Raw genomic sequence first — 18,229 nt, forward strand, 5'->3', positions numbered from 1 at the left:
AAATCATATATGACATAAACTCTGACCCAAATAAGAAGCCCAGGAAGTCAATCCACAACGTCTATAGTAATTGGCCCAGAATAATAAGGACTTGGTCAAGGACTGCCAACTTTGCTTTCCCTCTCCCACCCCATCTCTACATCTCAGGATCAACCAAAGAAAGTCAAATATGCTCCCCAATCAACCACATAAGATACCCACTTCTCGTTAGCTGCCTCCAGTTTTGCATACCAATGAACTCCAATCAGAGCATACCTGAAACCCTTTTCACTAGAAAGCTTTCCCACTCCCTTGCCTGCCATTGAGTCACTGTTGAACACAAATGGTGGCAGCTGACGGCTTCAGAGAGCTCTGAATTAATAGCGTCTGTTTGTTATCATTTGGGTGGTCTTAGGTTATTTCTATAAGACTTGAGCTTCACTTTTGACTATGTAGAAATTCTCCCTTACATTTGAAAATCCAAATATGTGAACTCAGTGAGGAAGGGGAGGAGGGTGGTACAGGGAAGATGCTTTTGACCCAAAGCAACATGAAGTAGAAGGGCTATATTTTGCTGAAAACACACACATTGTGGTGTTTTGTTGTTGTTGTTGTTGTTGTTGAAGATATTACTTTCAGGTAGTGGCAGACAAATGTTCGCCAAGATTTAGGCATAATGTGGTATAATGCTGGTAGGGAGCTGAGAAAAGGGTGCTTCCTCATCTCTGCTTAAAAGACATGTACTTTCAAATATGGAGAGGAAAACAGTCCTTGATATTCCTGGATTTTTCACAATCCATTTTCCACTCTGTAGCCTGTGCCTGTAGAGACACATCTTAAAACCTCTCTGATAATACAGGCTGGCGGTTGAGGATTTTAGGAGCAGGCAAGATGTCTGCCCAAAATGTGGGATTAGCACTTCATTTTTGGCTGAAGCTAAAGTAGGGAGAAAGCCCAAAGGAAAATCATATTACTTCTGTGGCTGCACAAACAGTGGAATAATATATATAAATGGTACTAAGACAATCTAGAAAATGTTTGCAAGCCCAGCAATATAAATGCTGTTTTTAAGACTTGAATTAAAGGAAAATTTAATCAAGGGAAACAGATAATGCCTTTTTTTTCAGAGTTAAGAGAAATCCCTCCCTACTGCCAAGGGCACACACAATGGGAAAGGTAGCAACCGGACCCTCTGGATCCATCTCTTGCTAAAGAAATTTAAGGAATATTTTTCCAAATAGTGCCTCTCTGCTTAGAATTCTGACCCATTAAAATGGGTTTAAGGTGGACAAAATGAAAGCCTTTGAGTTTTGAAGTTGCCTTTAAATAGAAATACTTTATTTTAGGAAAAAAATTAAATGAAATCCATTTAAGGAAATTATGAGGCTCTACAGAGAAAGAGTATCTAATTATTTGCAAAGCATTTATGACCTGAGAGTCCAGGGCTCCCTGTTACTATATTTACCATGTTATAGCCACACCTCAACGCAAGGAAATTTGGAGACTTGAAAGGGTCCGCAAAGTTAATCACTTCCCACTCCTGCAGTAACTAGTTATCTGCAGTTACTGCAGAGAGTGTCCCACTCAATCTGTTTGGTTTTTCTTGCGGTACGCGGGCCTCTCACTGCTGTGGCCTCTCCCGTTGCGGAGCACAGGCTCCAGACGCGCAGGCTCAGCGGCCATGGCTCACGGGCCCAGCTGCTCCGTGGCATGTGGGATCTTCCCGGACCAGGGCACGAACCCGTGTCCCCTGCATCGGCAGGCAGACTCTCAACCACTGCACCACCAGGGAAGCCCCTCAATCTGTTTTAAAATGTTATATGAAATGCACTATTTCTCAGATTCTATTTAAAAAAAAAAAAAACTTCCTCTCACTATAGGCCCACTTTGAGATAGTATTACATGGAGAGAATGTAGCATTCCTGCCCTCTAAAAGATTTACAATATAAATATCATCTAAAGAGGGAAAATTACATCACCTCACTAAGAAGATGAGCTCTAGTTCATCAATCACTAATTGGGAAATTTAGCCAAATATTCATATAAATGTCATATCTCTGTCAGACAGGACATAGAGAAGTGGTTTTGATTTGGTCATAACGTACATCATCTGTGAGCCTTGATGTCTGCTATCTTACCTGTGCAGCAAGGGTCTTATCTAGGATGTGAATGTCACTGGAAAGCTGGCTGTCTTGAAAAGGAAAGAAGAGATGAGAAAGAAAAACTAGACTCAGAGGACCAACAGCATTTTCATTCGTGAACAGTTCAGATTAACTCATAAACAACAGGAACATTTCATGGCTGGGCCATGGCACTCTGTCTGCTGTCCACATTCCTCATCCTTTGGAGGAAACTGGCCCAGCCAGGGTGACCTCACTCACTAGTAATATGGAGACTTAAACTGCTTCTAGGACATGGTTCTTGACACAGTGTAGCTACATATGCTGTAAGACATTAGAGAGCCAGTGAAGAAATTTAGTAATGACAATTCCCTCCTTTTTCTGTTTCAGACCTTTGGTATCTGTTGATATTTACTGAAATAGAAAATGTCACAAAGTGATATAAGAGTAAGAGAAATCCCTCCCTACTGCCAAGGGCACACACAATGGGAAAGGTAGCAACCGGACCCTCTGCTAAAAACCACATCATATGTGATTTGAAAGCTTCCAGAGATTAAGTCTATTAAGGTATCCATTTCGTGTCATAATTATGTGATCCACAACCATCGCTGCTAAACGTGAGTTTGGTGTTTAATTTGCCATTCATAGTGTGTCACTCCAGGCTTCAGGAATTTGGCTTCAACCCCCTCACATTAAAGTCCTCTTGTAACATATGTCTTCCCTACTGGATTATACCTGTCTAAGAATATTTATGTATTGTTTATATGTTGTTAGCATTTTACTCTAAGTCACTTTTATGTAGTAACTCACATTAATGCTCACAGGAAATTTTTGTAGTAAGCAATAGAACTATTTAATCATACAGATGAGGAAACAGGCACGGAGTGATTAAGTAACTAGCCTAAGATTTCTCAGCCAGAAAGTGGCCAAGCCAAGTTTGGAACCCAGTAGTTTGGCCTCAGCCTCTCAGCTCTTAACCACCTACGTACACTACTGCTTTCTGAGGACCAAGCCTATGTTTTCCTTATCTCTTTGTTCTCAGCCCCTAGTACAAGACCTGGAACAAATGTTCAATGAATCGGGCATGACACTGAAAGCAGAATCTCTATGTAGTACTCATCACACTGAGGTGTAGATGCTCAGCTAACATGATCCTTGAAGCTTACTAAGTGCTGCATCCTCTATCAGGCTGACCTTGCTGTCATCTCTATTACTCAATCTGGACTCCTCTTTCTTGCCTGGGATTATTAATAAAGCCAAGGTGATAATAGCACTGTGATCATATCTCTGCCTTCTAACCTGTTCCTTCCTCTAACACTAGTTTACCTCTTTCAGTCCCTCTTTCTATTTCTAAGTGAAATGTGAAACCTCTATGTACTAAACAATGGGAAAAAATGACCAGATACTGATTTGCTAATTATATAGCAAAGGGGACTTATTTAGTAAAGTCTGCCTTGTGTAGTCACTTTAACTTTTGGTCAGTCATAATCTTCAGGAATATCACTGGTTAAAGAAGTCGATATGGGCTTCCCTGGTGGCGCAGTGGTTAATAATCTGCCTGCCGATGCAGGGGACATGGGTTCAAGCCCTGGTCCAGGAAGATCCCACATGTCGTGGAGCAACTAAGCCCGTGAGCCACAACTACTGAGCCTATGTGCCACAACTACTGAAGCCTGAGCACCTAGAGCCTGTGCTCTGCAATGAGAGAAGACACCACAATGAGAAGCCCACACACCGCAATGAAGAGTAGCCCCCGCTTGCCGCAGCTAGAGAAAGCCCACGTGTGGCAACGAAGACCCAACACAGCCAAAAATAAATTAAAAAAAAAAGAAGTCGATATGATCATATCACAATCCTATCCCTGAACCAAATCCCTACCTAGAGGAACAAGTCAGTTCCTCTTGCTTTATAACATTCTCACCTCATCTATGCAACTAAAATGTTTTCTATTCTCCTCAGTGTATGTATTTTGGAAACCAATCAAAGCAGGAGAAATAAGCACATGCCTTCTATGTGTTTCTGGAATATGAGTGCTAATAGTTTCAACATTGGGAAGGTAAGGATCCATGTCCTGGAGTGGATATTCAGATTGCCTAGAGGCCAAGCACTTCCCTAGAAGTCAAACACTTTCTCTCAGTTAGGAGAGTATTATGGAATGGGGAGGAGGGCATTACTGAGCCTTGGACTTCATCACTGGTACATTAGTACTGAGGGTACAATGATGAATAAGACAAGTCCCTGGCTTCAAGGAGCTCATAATCCATCAGAGGAGACAAATTATTTCTCAATGTGTTACCTACTATAATAGTCATCTACATAACATATCACAGAATAAACACATACAGGAGTGGCTACATAAGTTTCAGGGCCCTGGAAATGCAGGGCCCTTAGCCACAGCAATCAGTCAAGCAAGAAAATGAAATAAAAGAAATCCAAATTGGAAAGGAAGAAGTAAAACTGTCACTGTTTGCAGATGGCATGGTACTATATATAGAAAATCCCAAAGATACTACCAAAAAACTATTAGAAGTCATCAATGAATTCAGTAAAGTTGCAGGATAAAAAATTAATATACAGAAATCTATTGCATTTCTAGATACTAACAATGAACTAGCAGAAAGAGAAATTCAGAAAATAATCCCACTTACAATTAAATATAAAATAATAAAATACCTAGGAATAAATCTAACCAAGGAGGTAAAAGACTTGTCCTGGAAAATCTCTAAGACACTGATGAGAGAAAATGAAGACAACAAAAACAAGTGGAAAAAATATACCATGTTCATAGATTGGAAGAATTAATACTGTTAAAATGTCCATACTACTGGAGAAAATCTAAAAAGTCAACGACATTCCTATCAAAAAACTCCCTGATTTCAAGCTGTACTACAAAGCTATAGTAATCAAAACAATATGGAATAAAAAAGACATATTTTTATTAGAATAGAATAGGGAGTCCAGAAATAAGCCCACACTTACAAGGTCAATCAATCTATGACAAAGGAGTCAAGAATATACAGTGGGGAAAAGACAGCCTGTTCAATAAATGATGTTGGGAAAACTGGACAGCTACATGTAAAAGAATCAAACTGGACTACTTTCTCACACCACACACAAAAATAAACTCAAAACGGATCAAAGACTTAAATGTAAGACTGGAAAACATAAAACTCCTGGAAGAAAATATAGACAGTATGCTCTCTGACATTGGCCTTAGCAATATTTTTTTGGTTATGTCTTTTCAAACAAACAAAAGCTAAAATAAACCAATGGTACTACATCAAACTAAAAAGCTTTTGCACAGCAAGGGAAATATCAACAGAACAAAAAGATCACCTACTGAAAGGGAGAAGATATTTGCAAATGGTATATCTGATAAAGGGTTAATATCTAAAATATGCAAAGAACTCATATAACAACATCAAAAACACAAACCACCCAATTAAAAACTGAGGAGGACCTGAATAGACATTCTTCCAAAGAAGACACAGAGATGGCCAACAGACACATGAAAAGATGTGCAACATTGCTAATCATCAGAGAAATGCAAATCAAAACCACGATGAGATATCACCTCACACCTGTTAGAATGGCTATTATTATCAAAAAGACCACAAATAACAAGTTTTGGCGAGGATGTGGAGAAAAGGAAGCCCTTGTGCACTGTTGGTGGGAATGTAAATTGGTGCAACCACTATGGAAAACAGTGTAGAGATTCCTCAAAAATTTAAAAAGAGAACTACCATGCAATCCAGCAATTCCACTTCTGGGTATTTTTCCTAAGAAAACAAAAACACTACTTTGAAAAGATATATTCACCCCTATGTTCATTGCAGCATTATTTAAATAGCCAAGATAGAAGAATATAGAAGCAACCTAAGTGTCCATCAATAGATGAATGGATAAAGAAGATGTGGTGTGTATACACACACACACACACACACACACACACAAGAAATATTAGCTGGCCAAAAATAAAGAATGAAATCTTACCATTTGAAACAACACAGATGGACCTAGAGGGTATATGCTAAGTGAAATAACTCCAAGGAAGACAAATACTGTATGATTTCACTTACATGTAGAATCTAAAAAACAAAACAAATGAACAAACATAACTAAACAGAAAGAGCCTCGTAGATACAGAGAATAAATAGGTGGCTGCCAGAGTGGAGGGGGGAGTAGGAGGATGGGTGAAATAGACGGGGGGAGATTAAGAGCTACAAACTTCTAGTTACAAAATAAATGAGTTAGGGGGATGAAATGTGTAGCATGGTGAATATAGGCAATTATATTGTAATATCTTTGAATGGTGACAGATGCTAACTAGACTTATCATGGTGATCATTTTGTAATGTATAGAAATATCAAATCACTATTTTGTGTGCCTGGAACTAACATAGTGTTGTAGGAAGGAAATGCAACAAAATGCTAATGGGTTATCTCTGCAGAGGGGATTATTGGGTGAATGTTATTTTTTACTTTATGTTTTTATGCATTTCTAGTTGTCTGTTATGAAAATGTATTGCTTATAAAATTAGAAAGAAAACAATAAATACTACTAAAAATAGAAAAAAGAAAAGAAAATGCAGGGTTCTTGTTCATAAATTCTTAAGAATTTCAAAAGGTATTAAACTAAGTGCAGGTCCCTTGGACTGCACATCCATGAAGCTGGCCTTGAACACATGGAAGAGGTAATGGGATCAGGGTATGGAGCATTGAAAAGGCTTCCAAAGAAAGTGATACTTGTGCTGGTTCTTGCAGGATGACTAGGAGTTTGGCATGTGGAGAAGGAGGAAAGCACATTCTGGGCAAGAAAAGAAGTTAACAAAATAAACAGGAAGAGTGTGTGAGAGCAGGTTGCCAGTCTATTTTGGGGATAACAAACTGAGACCAGAGAGCCTTGGATTGCAGGATGCCCGGAATACATCTATAGAGGAAAGTTGAGGCCAGCGTGTCAGGAGCTTAGAGAAATAAACAGAGGAAAGAATGAGGCAAATCATAATTTAATTGTAGTTTCACCACTTACTGCCTGTGAGCTCTTTAGTAAGTGACAACACCCCTGAGCTTCAATTTTTTCATCTGAAAATTGGAGAGTTCTAGCCTTGGCTCAGCCATTAATTAGTTGTGAGACCTTAAATAAGTCACTTTCCCTACCTGAATCTCAGCATCTCCACATATAAAATGAAAAACTAAGGCTAGATGAGTGGTTTTCAAACTGAGCTCCGAGGAGGTGCCTCAGGAGATGTGGGGAAGGTGGGGGAGGGTGAAGGGACAGCCCAGCAGGATTTAGCCACCGAACATTTAAACTAGAGCGGCAACATCTTTATCAATGTTATATACGCATATGTGTACATATGTATTTGTTTTTATATATGCATATATGTGCATATTTACACATGCATAAATATATATTTATGTGTATTATGTATAGCATATGCTATATGTTTTATGTTACAGTATGCGTTTATGTATATGTATGTTACATCACTTAATAAATATGTGCTATATATTATGGTATAATAAAATATATTATAATATATTTGTTATATACGTATTATTTATTCAACAAAGCATCTCAGTTGCCACATCTGAAAACTGGGGATATTTAATAGTACCTCACTTATAGGTTAGTATGAAGACTAAATGTCAAAAATGTACGCAATGTTCCTAAAAAAGTATCAGGAAGAGAGTAAGCATTGCTTACTCTTTCATAAGTCACAATCTAAGCCCAAGAAGTCGGGAATATGTGCATCTTTTGTCCACTTCTGTCTTCCCAACACCTTGACAAGGGCTGGCACTTAGTGGATGCTCGCTGTATTTGCCGAATATATGAATATACAGTGTCTACAACACACTCGTTTCTAGGCTAATGTTTGAGATGCAAAGGTAGACAAAAAACATGGGCCCAGCCCTTGTGGCTGTTAAACATATAAACACACAATTAAAGAACAATTGGAATTTGTGTTTAGTGCTTTACCAGGATTACAGATAAGAATTAGTTTGAAGAAATAGCTCCCTCTCTGCTAACAGTTGGAAACCTCCAAGAGTGAATAGTCCCAAATGCCTGTCAAAGTTGTAAAGTTTTCTAATATGGGAGGAAATAGGCAAAGAGATGGAGGGAAAACTTCTCATCAAATAGCAGGGAGCAACCTGGCTAAGACTTTGGGCACGTAGAAATAGAAAGTAGGAATAGTTGTCTTAGGAAAACAACTTTTCCCTAATAGGCTATATTCTCTAGATTCCTGCTGTGTCATCCTGGGAAGTGAAGAAGGAAGAAGAGATGGGCCCTGTCCTTAAGGAATTTCCCATCCATTGGAAAAGAAAGCATTACGATACATTCATAAAATAGTAGCAAGACCTTTCCTCCACCCACTGCTGCCATAAGCAAAGATATTCTCAGGGAATGATGTTGAATGGATTGGATGTGCTCTGGGAAGGTTTAAGAAACAGATGAATTTACAGCAGAGAAGAGTGAAGAGGTGACTGAAAATCTGGCATGGAGCAACTGGCTAAGTGACGACGAGCCTTCTATCCTGGGGCCAAGGACATAAACAGGTGCTAGTGTGAGGCAAACGGGTTAGCAGAGATCAGCGTCTTGGGGGTGATGAATGAGTTAGCAAACGCCCCTATGGACACTTCCTGTTACTCAGATGGCTGAGTATTTTCACAGCAATAGAATTTCTTTGAACCCAGATGCCTGATTGGACTGCTATAGCCGTTTGTCAATTAGCTATGTCGCAACAATTATTTAATCCTACAAGGACAAGGAAAAGTAAAACTAGGACCCCCAGGGCAATCATAACTCACCCACATGGCTCATACATGTTCATTTGGTTTCTAAGTGGATCGCTTAGTTTATGGCATGCTCAGTATGTAAGAGTTTTCTTAGAATTAGTGTACATTGTCCTTAATTAGAAATATGTCATGCAACAGTCTTTTTCTCCAAATGAGTATTTTACTAGTGGCACACAGCCTGTGGTCATTAAGCTCAAAATTAAAGAACATGAAACAATTAACATTTTTCATTCCTATTGTTTCTTTTTTTTTCTGTGCCTACGTTTGCGGGAATGGGAATGTTTTAGTTTCTCACAGAATCATTTGAGTAATGTTATTCTAACAATTTGAAATTCTTATCTTCTTTAAACCATGTAATTGTGTACTAAACAAGGTAGGAGAAAATGCCTTTTCACTCACATTTTTCCCAATGCAGAGACTGTGATGAAAATCAGATAGAGATTTATGTCTGCTGGGCTGGCAGTCATTTCATATTTACTTGGACTATGAGATTGAAATCAAATTGGAGGCTTGCTATCCAGGAATGTGTTATTTGCTATCTAAATAACTATATGTGAGCAAATCAGATGTGGATAAGATGTTTCCATCATCACTGTGTGTGTTAGCTCTGATTCTTGAAGTCCTAGCTCCATCTATGCTAGTTTTATCAAAGCTGCTCTTTTTGGTTTTATGTATTTGCTATGGTTGGACTGGAGAGTCTGTTCTCAATTTCTCAACTGGTAATAACAAAGGAAAAATTTAATGAAAGGAACCAAGGAAATACATTTTGTACATGAAAGTCGTTAATAGACAAACCCACTGCTGGATAAGGAATTAAGGGGGAAATTGTTCAAAGAATTTGTGGAAGCAGCAGGAGTTTGTTTTGTTCACACTATACAAGCCTCAAATTCCAAAATGCCAGATTGGAGACTATTTATATTTCCATTCTTCTATCTGGTGCCTTTTGTCTACTTCTTACTGACAATCTTACTTTTAGTTTGCAAGTAGAAAGAAAATATGATGCAAATCTATTTTTGTAATACAACTTCATAAACTCTATTTGACCTTAACTTTGTAAGCAGAAATATGCTTATTTACCAACAGTTATGCTATCAGTCAAGGGTCTTGTTTGCAAACCTACAGCTGATTACGGATATTTTATTTTTTTTATTTATTTATTTTTTGCGGTACGTGGGCCTCTCACTGTTGTGGCCTCTCCCGTTGCAGAGCACAGGCTCCGGACGCGCTCAGCGGCCATGGCTCACGGGCCTAGCCGCTCTGCAGCATGTGGGATCTTCCCGGACCGGGGCACGAACCCGTGTTCCCTGCATTGGCAGGCGGACTCTCAACCACTGCGCCACCAGGGAAGCCCTGATTTCGGATATTTTAAACAAAAAAAGGAATTTTTTCTTTCTTTCTTTTTTTTTTTTTTTGGAAAGGGCACAACAAATACATCAAAGGTATTTTAACAGGATCTCTCTGGCAAGAAAAGCCTTTCACTGCTGCAGATCCCCACTGCTCCTGGTCACTCTCACAGCTACCAGGAATAATTCCTACCCTTCTTTTCATTAAGGAACTCAAGGCCCCAGGTAAGAAGGTCCAGCTGGCAGAGATAAGGTCTTGTGGCTACCTGTGCCCTGCTATGAAGCCATAGAGATACGGAGCATCTTTCCTGTTCAGGTTCTACAATGGAGGAAAGACACCATCCCCTTCAATGCTATAGCCGTGGGCTGTTACCTCCAAATGGGAGAAGGGATTATATATTAGAATCCCCCAAAATGACAAAGATTTGCTACTTCCTCTTTATTAATGATTTTATTTAAAGTAACAGATTATAAACATATTGATACTTTTTAAAAAAGTAAAATTGAACATTTCTGCACTCTTGGTATTTGATATGCTTTACAGTAAACCTTTTGGGACTCATTTTGTATTTAATGGGAATATAAAATTAGAGGGAGCTTTCATCTTTAACTGATACCAGTATTATCTCTCAGATCTATAAGTAGTTTAAATGTCTAACTCTCCTTCTTAATTCCCAGCTCCATGAATAACATGTTTATTTCAAAATGACTACTATGCCCTTACTACCTAAGGAATCTAGTGTGGATGGCCCCCAAAACCATTGTTAGCCCCCTTCTCCCTTGAACATTCCAACATAGAGACTGGAAATGCACATACTTTCCCAGCCTTTTTTGCAGAGAGGGGTTTGTATGTAAGCCACTTCCAGATCATGACATATATGCAAAATTCAATCAGGGAAGCTTCTAGGAAAGCTTTATTTACTGAAATTAAAGGATAGATGCAGCCTAAGCAATGCCCCTCACTTCCTCTACTTTCTACCTTGAGCATGGTCATACCTAGAGCTAAAATGAAAAGGCCAAAGAACTGAGAGATGTTAGTGCTGACATCTCAAGTCTCACACTGTTGGGTCTGCGACAAACTACATCCAACCCCTCCCTTCCTTGGGGACAATGTAAGTCAAGTTTGCAGTGACTTGAAGCTGAGAGCATTCCTAAGTGATATGATGGTTTCAACAACTGACATCCATTCATAACTGGACATTTCAAATAACCTACTCCTACTATTTATTGAGCATTGGTTTCAGGCTAGCACCATGGGAAGTGAGGTACAACCCAGATTCTCAAGGAGAAAAACAGTATATATAAGAAGATACATAAATAATACAATGTGGTAAACGCTAAAGTGGAGTCATGTTCCCTGAGCTGTGAGAACACAGGTCAATTTTGGTATGAGCTATTAGGACTATCTCCAGTAAAATGGAATAATCTGGTAATAGAGCAAGTTGTGGCCTATTCACCATGTTAGCAGGGATACTTAGTGTTTGACAATGAATATTATTATAGTAAATTATTATTTACAATGAATAATGAGAATAGCATATATTTGTTATTTATTATTATGGACACTTTTACATCATTAGCTCATTTTATCTTAGAAAAACTGGTGTGAGGTGGGACACATATGTAGATGGGGGGAAACTGAACTCCAAAAATATCTAAATCAGGTTCGGTCAGCCTTAGCACTGTTGACATTGTAGGCTAGATAATTTGTTTTTATTTCACTGTGGTTATTAGAAGAGTTAACCCGAGATCCACCTTCTTAGCAGATTTTAAAGTGTACAATATGGTATTGTTATTTATAGGCACAGTGTTGTACAACAGATCACAAGAACTTATTCCTCTTGCGTAACTTAAATTTAATACCCGTTAATTAGCAGCTCTCCATTTCCCCCCTTCCCCTAGCTCCTGGAAACCACCATTCTATTCTTTGCCTCTGCGAGTTGGACTAGTTTAGATAATTCATATAAGCGGAATCGTGCAGCATTTGTCTTTGTATGACTGGTTTATTTCACTTAGCATCATGTCGTCAAGTTTCATCCACGTTGTTGCATATTGAAGGATTTCCTTCTTTTTTAAGGCTGAATAATATTCTGTGTATATACCATATATTTTAATCCATTCATCCATCAATAGACATTTAAGTAGTTTCCATATCCTGGCTATGGGGAATAGTGCTTCAGTGAGTATGGGAGTGCTACTGTCACTGTGAGGTCCTGACTTAGGATAAGACTTCATTTGTCTGGGGCTATCCTGTGCTCTGTACGATACTTAGCAGCATCTTTGGTCTCTATCCACCTATAGAACCATCTGCCTAAATCCTGCTTATAGTACCAGCCTCCCCCCAGTGGTGAAAACCAAAAATGTCTCCCGGTATATAGCCAAACGTCCCCTGGGATGGAGGAACAAATTATCGCCTCCCCTCCAGTGAAAACACTGGTTTAGGGGACTTGAACAAAGTCACTCAGAAAGTGTGACAAAACCAAAACTAAAACCTACTCCACCTGATTTCCTGGTCTGTCCTTTCATCTTTGGAGAACTGGAATTCAGGGGATAAGATTACCCAGCTACTATAACCACTTATATACAGATATTTGCCCAAGGATAACTCAGAACATACACTTTGCAGATATAAAATCAAATCATCAAGTATAAACAGACACCCAACACATGAAAAGGATTACATGAGGCGCTCTGAGGGCAACTGTAATAATGTACCACCTATTTCATGTGCCTATTTCTCATATTTCTCATAACCTCTGCAACTGGGCCAACCACCCTAGATTTTGAGGCCAAGCTTACTCCCAATAGGAGAAATTTAAACAACTGCTTGTCAGTGGACCACAATCACAAGATTCATTTAGACTTTATTGAGACCGTACTCTAGTTCAGGGCAAACTTTCTTTGTCAAGGGCCAGATAGTAAGTATTTGAGTCTTTATTAGACAGATAGTCTCTTTCACAGCTATTCAACTCTGCCTTTGTAGCTAGAAACCAACCATAAATAATATGTATATGAACGGATGCAGCTCTGTTCCGACAAAACTTTATTTACAGAAACATGTTGGACTTGGCCCATGGGGTATAAAGTTTGCCAACCTCTGCTCTAGCTGGGTGAACTCTGTTTTTTCTTTATTTCTATATCAAATCCTTCTTCTATCCATCCCAGTATCCAAATTGCAGTCTATAAGCTCAAAGGTACATGATTTATAACTCCTTTACTCTGCTATAACTTAAATTAATTTCTATTTCAGGCCTGCTTTCTGGTAGGTGGTAAAAACTAAGTCACAGCCAATTCAGATTCATCTCAGCTTATTCATAATACATTCAGGATTATCTCATTGATTTTAGAGCTTTCTCCATCAAATCAGGATGTTTCCCTCCATTCCCAGGTTGTGTCTCTGTTTAGGAAGGCTCCTGTAGTGCCAGGTATCAGGGGAGAAAGTAACAGGTCCCTTGTCCTGATCCGTCCACTGGCCTTAACATTCCTTTCGGTTTCTGTTTATTGATCTCAATGTACTTCCTGTTTTAATATAGGTTTTATTATTATTTAGCTATGGTCAGGCCAACAGATCAGGATATAACTGCCATTGTAAAGATAGTTTGTTTACTCACAGATTCCAAAAGGAAGAGGCACACCACGTCCCATGGGGGCCACATGAGGAAGCACTAGGGTCTCCAGGAGGCAGAGGGAGAGGCGAAAACCGTGGACGAGAGATTTTATTGTGGTTTCTGTAGGAAGAAATGAGTGAAGCAGGTTAAGCAGGCTCAGGATTGGCTGGTTTGAATAATTTCAGCTGGCTCAGGGACACAGGAACTCTCCCTAGTTGTCTGGTACCTGGCCATGGGGTGATTAGGGTAGGTGGATAGTGGCGTAGAGTGTAAGAGTTTAAAAAGGAAGGTGGTTGGGAGCGTGGGCTCTGGATTGGTTGGTCTGCACTTGAAAAACTGGCTATCTGGACTAGCAAGTTGCTTACTATCTCTAGGAATTGGCTAAACCTGGGAGGGACAGTCCCTCCAGGATCCACAAGGACCCTGGTATTAAAGTATTGTAATACATAAAATAAAAGACACTGTTAATACACTTCCCTCTTCAGACTACAAGGCCTTATAGACCACTGCTCTTTGGGCTGAATTTATACCACTCTCAGGCATGTGGTGAAAGTTCTGAGGATCCTAACACCATGCTCAGGACACAGGAATTTCATTAGGTTACCTTACAGTGAACCAGAATCTTTCTGGCCATCTCTACTCCTCTGCATGGCACAGAGGAAACAGCCAAAGCCACTGCCTCCTCCAAGTCCAGTTAGGAAATAAGGTACTGATCTATCCTACCATCAGTCCTCCAAGACTTATTTGGGTTTCTAAAGTTTCAATACAATGGAAAAACAGAGGCACAGGACCCGTCCTCATGTGTCTAAAACCTTGCTTTCCTCTGGTTTAACTCTCTCATCCAGCCTAAAGAAACTTAACCTTGCTGGAGGCAAAGAAGAGATGAGGTGGGAAAAACTAGCTCTTGCCAGCTTTTTATTTTCCCCCCACCTACTGCTTAGTGCATAAATGTTATGCTCAGTACTCCTCGGGGCTGTGGATTTTGAAAAGAAAAACCAAGGCTTTTGAAACTCATATCTCTTTTTCTCTCACACCACATTTTTTTTTTTCTTTTCTTTTTTGTGGTATGCGGGCCTCTCACCGTTGTGGCATCTCCCATTGCGGAGCACAGGCTCCGGACGTGCAGGCTCAGCGGCCATAGCTCACGGGCCTAGCCGCTCGGCGGCACGTGGGATCCTCCCGGACCGGGGCACGAACCCACGTCCCCTGCATCGGCAGGCGGACTCTCAACCACTGCGCCACCAGGGAAGCCCAATCTACCACATTTTTTAAAAAGTTTATTTTGACACTTAAATGCTGAGCTTTGACTCTTTTTTTCTTTTGTAATATATCATAGGAGGAGCCCTGAGAAGGAGAAACATATTGGTAAATGTACCAAAATATTATCTTGCAATACCAGCTATATGCACTGGGTATCTGTCTTAGTCCCCTTGCTTAACTTCCACCTGGAAAGCCTGACTCTTCTGTCCTGGACTTTCTCATCCTGCTCCTTCTCCAGCCGCCCTTATACCCTCCCCTCCCTGGTGGCGCTGTGCTCCTCCTGCTGAATAATGTTCCCACATATACAGACATAAAAAAGGAGTTTCTGCCCTGGAGGAAACTATGGGAACTACATATTTTGCAATTTCACCTAGTATAACTTTTCTTTCTGTCTTTTCTATTCTTTTTTTTTTTTCTTTTTTGGTCTCACAAACCTGGATACCAGAACATCTGGATAAAACGGGAAAAGTTTAATATGTCAGTTCTCTACCTTAGAAACACTGAGGGACTTTTAAATTTAAAATGTGAGGATAGGTGAGAAATTAAAACTAAGTTTCCAAATATGGTTTAACGATAGATTCTCAGCCCTGTACACAAAAAGGACCAGCTCCATTTCTATGCATTTTCCCATTGTTCCTTCAGTTCTTCAATAAATATTTATTGAGCACTTACATGAGGCAGAAACTAATCTATTTGCTGAGGATACATTAGTGATAAAAAGAGAGAAAGTCAGCCATCTTCATGGAATATACATTCTAATTTCAGGAAAATAATGTTTAATTACTAACATTTATGTGGTGCTTTTTATCTCTAGGCATTGATCTAATCCCCACAGTAGCATGAGTTAGCTTTATTACCATACCTGTTTTATAGATAATAGTTAGCAATTTGCTCAAGATTTCAGAGCTAGTAAGAGGTGGAGCCATAACTTGAACGCAGGTAGACTAGCTCCAGTGTCTGTTCATGTTCTCAATTCCTCTGGTCTACCACCACTAGCTTATAAGTAAATTTGTTAGAATTCAATGATTTCTATGAGAAAAATTAAGTATAAAAAGGGAGTAGAGAATGCTAGGGAAGTTTAGAATCTTAGACAGGGTAGTTAGGAGAGACTTAACTAAGACATGTGATTTGAGTAAAAACTTGAAGGAAGTGAGGGAGCAAGAGAGATAAATATCTACAGTGAAGATGTTTAGGAAGAAGGAATAGCAATTGCAAAGTCCCTGAGGCAGAATCATGCCTGGAAATCCACAGGTGCAATTTTGCATTGTACTTCATCAAAACAGATCACATATGTTTAACACAAAATGACCATCTTTGAGTTCTTCTATTATTTTGGCAAAATGAAAAACTTTCTAAAATAATTTATCATGTCTCCTAATAATTTCAAAACAGCATTTTTATAACTTGGATGAGACTAAGAAGAGTTAAAAACAAAGAGTAAGAAATAAAAGAAAGGCATTATTACTCCTTGATATTGCTGAGGTGCATTATAAGGGACTGATAAAATGTTGGGCAAACAAAAATAAAAACAAGCTCTGATTGTACTGTATGTTTCTTTCGAGGTGAGAATGATCATTCTTATTCTTACTAATTAAAAAAACAAAAACTAAATGGCATGAATACTGTTCTTGGTAATACATGCCTCATGCTAATGGTAAACCTTCAAGGATCTGTCCCCAAAAGAGAAAGAATGCAGAGAGCTGGTCTTGGCTAGCACTAAGTTGGAGTTTGTTGTTGCATTTACTTTGCCCTAGACGTCTCCAAACTCATCTTCAACCAGTTGATATTGTTCCTGATTCACAGGAATTAGAGATTAAACAGCTTGCAAAAGAGGCTGCCCAGCCAGACTCTGGCAGAATGTATGTGAGGCTCACAAGTGCCTGGCTGTTTTGCTCTGCTCTGTAACAGATGGCTTGTTTCTAAGGACAAAGTTCTTTATTTTCTTTCAAGTTTTCTACGAGTTGTAAAAAGAATGGGGGTGCCGGCAGCTCAGTATTCACCCTCCTCAGTCCTAGATGATATTCATCAAGGTCTACTGGGTAGAAGAGATCTTAGGCTCAGACTCAAAAGAATGGGACACAGATCTCAGCCTTTTCTCTAACTAGAGGTTCAATTTATAAAAATGGACTTTTTTATCCTCTCTAAACCTCAGTATCCTCATTAAAAATGAACACAAAAATTACTTCTCTACTGTTTTCATAGTATATTGTAAGAAAAAAGTCAGATAGTAGGTTGAAGTGCACTAAAAAGTAAAGTCTTTAGCAATAAAATTGTTCTGTTTTCCTGTCTTATTTTTCCTACCTTTTTATTTGTTAATAATTCTTAACATTTTCCCAATCTGTTTATTCTCTTGTCTAACTTCTTAATATTTCCTAGCCTCCTCTGTCTTTTTTTCCCTATTTTTACTACTTAAGCTATTTTCCTTCAAACCTGACTTATTTTTAAATTATTTTGAATCAGTTCACTAACCTAAACGTTCCTTAGTACTATAGTTTTGCTGATTCTTCTCCTCTGATATGTCCTCATGTCTGCACTTAATTTGTATGTATTCTTAGCTGACATTGGTCAGCATTCACTTTGATATAATACAAGGGTCTCAGCAGTAAACTAGATTTCATCCAAGTCTCTGACTGTACTGGTTTGGCCACACTGCTCCCACCTGCCTGGACCAAAGAGATGAAATGCAAACGGCTGGTTCTCCCCAACAGAAGGAATGCTAATGCATTTGGGTGGAAGTATGGAATCCAAGCTGAGTAAGGTTAAAAAGAAAAAGGGAGGGGAACCTAAAAAAAGACACAGAAAATGAGGAGACACAGGAAAATGGTGTTCTGAATTAGATGGAAAGTTACAGACTCTTTAAGGAGACTGAAGAGGTTTTTCCTCCCTATTTTCCACATTTTCCCCACTTTTATATGCAATATTTAATGACTTTCATTAGAAATATAACCTAGTCTCAAAACACTAATATGAAGATTGAGTCAGAAAAAAAACTTCTCCTCTGATGAATTATCTGATGTCTTTGGAGGCTAAGCTGATGTTAATTTCTCTTTTTCCTCTGCCATCCATTCTCCACTATGTCTCCCTGTCTTTATCCTGTCTACTGTATTTCTTTCAATCCTGT

Source organism: Phocoena phocoena, chromosome 6, assembly GCF_963924675.1.
Source record: "Phocoena phocoena chromosome 6, mPhoPho1.1, whole genome shotgun sequence".
In the NCBI taxonomy this organism is placed as follows: Eukaryota; Metazoa; Chordata; class Mammalia; order Artiodactyla; family Phocoenidae; genus Phocoena; species Phocoena phocoena.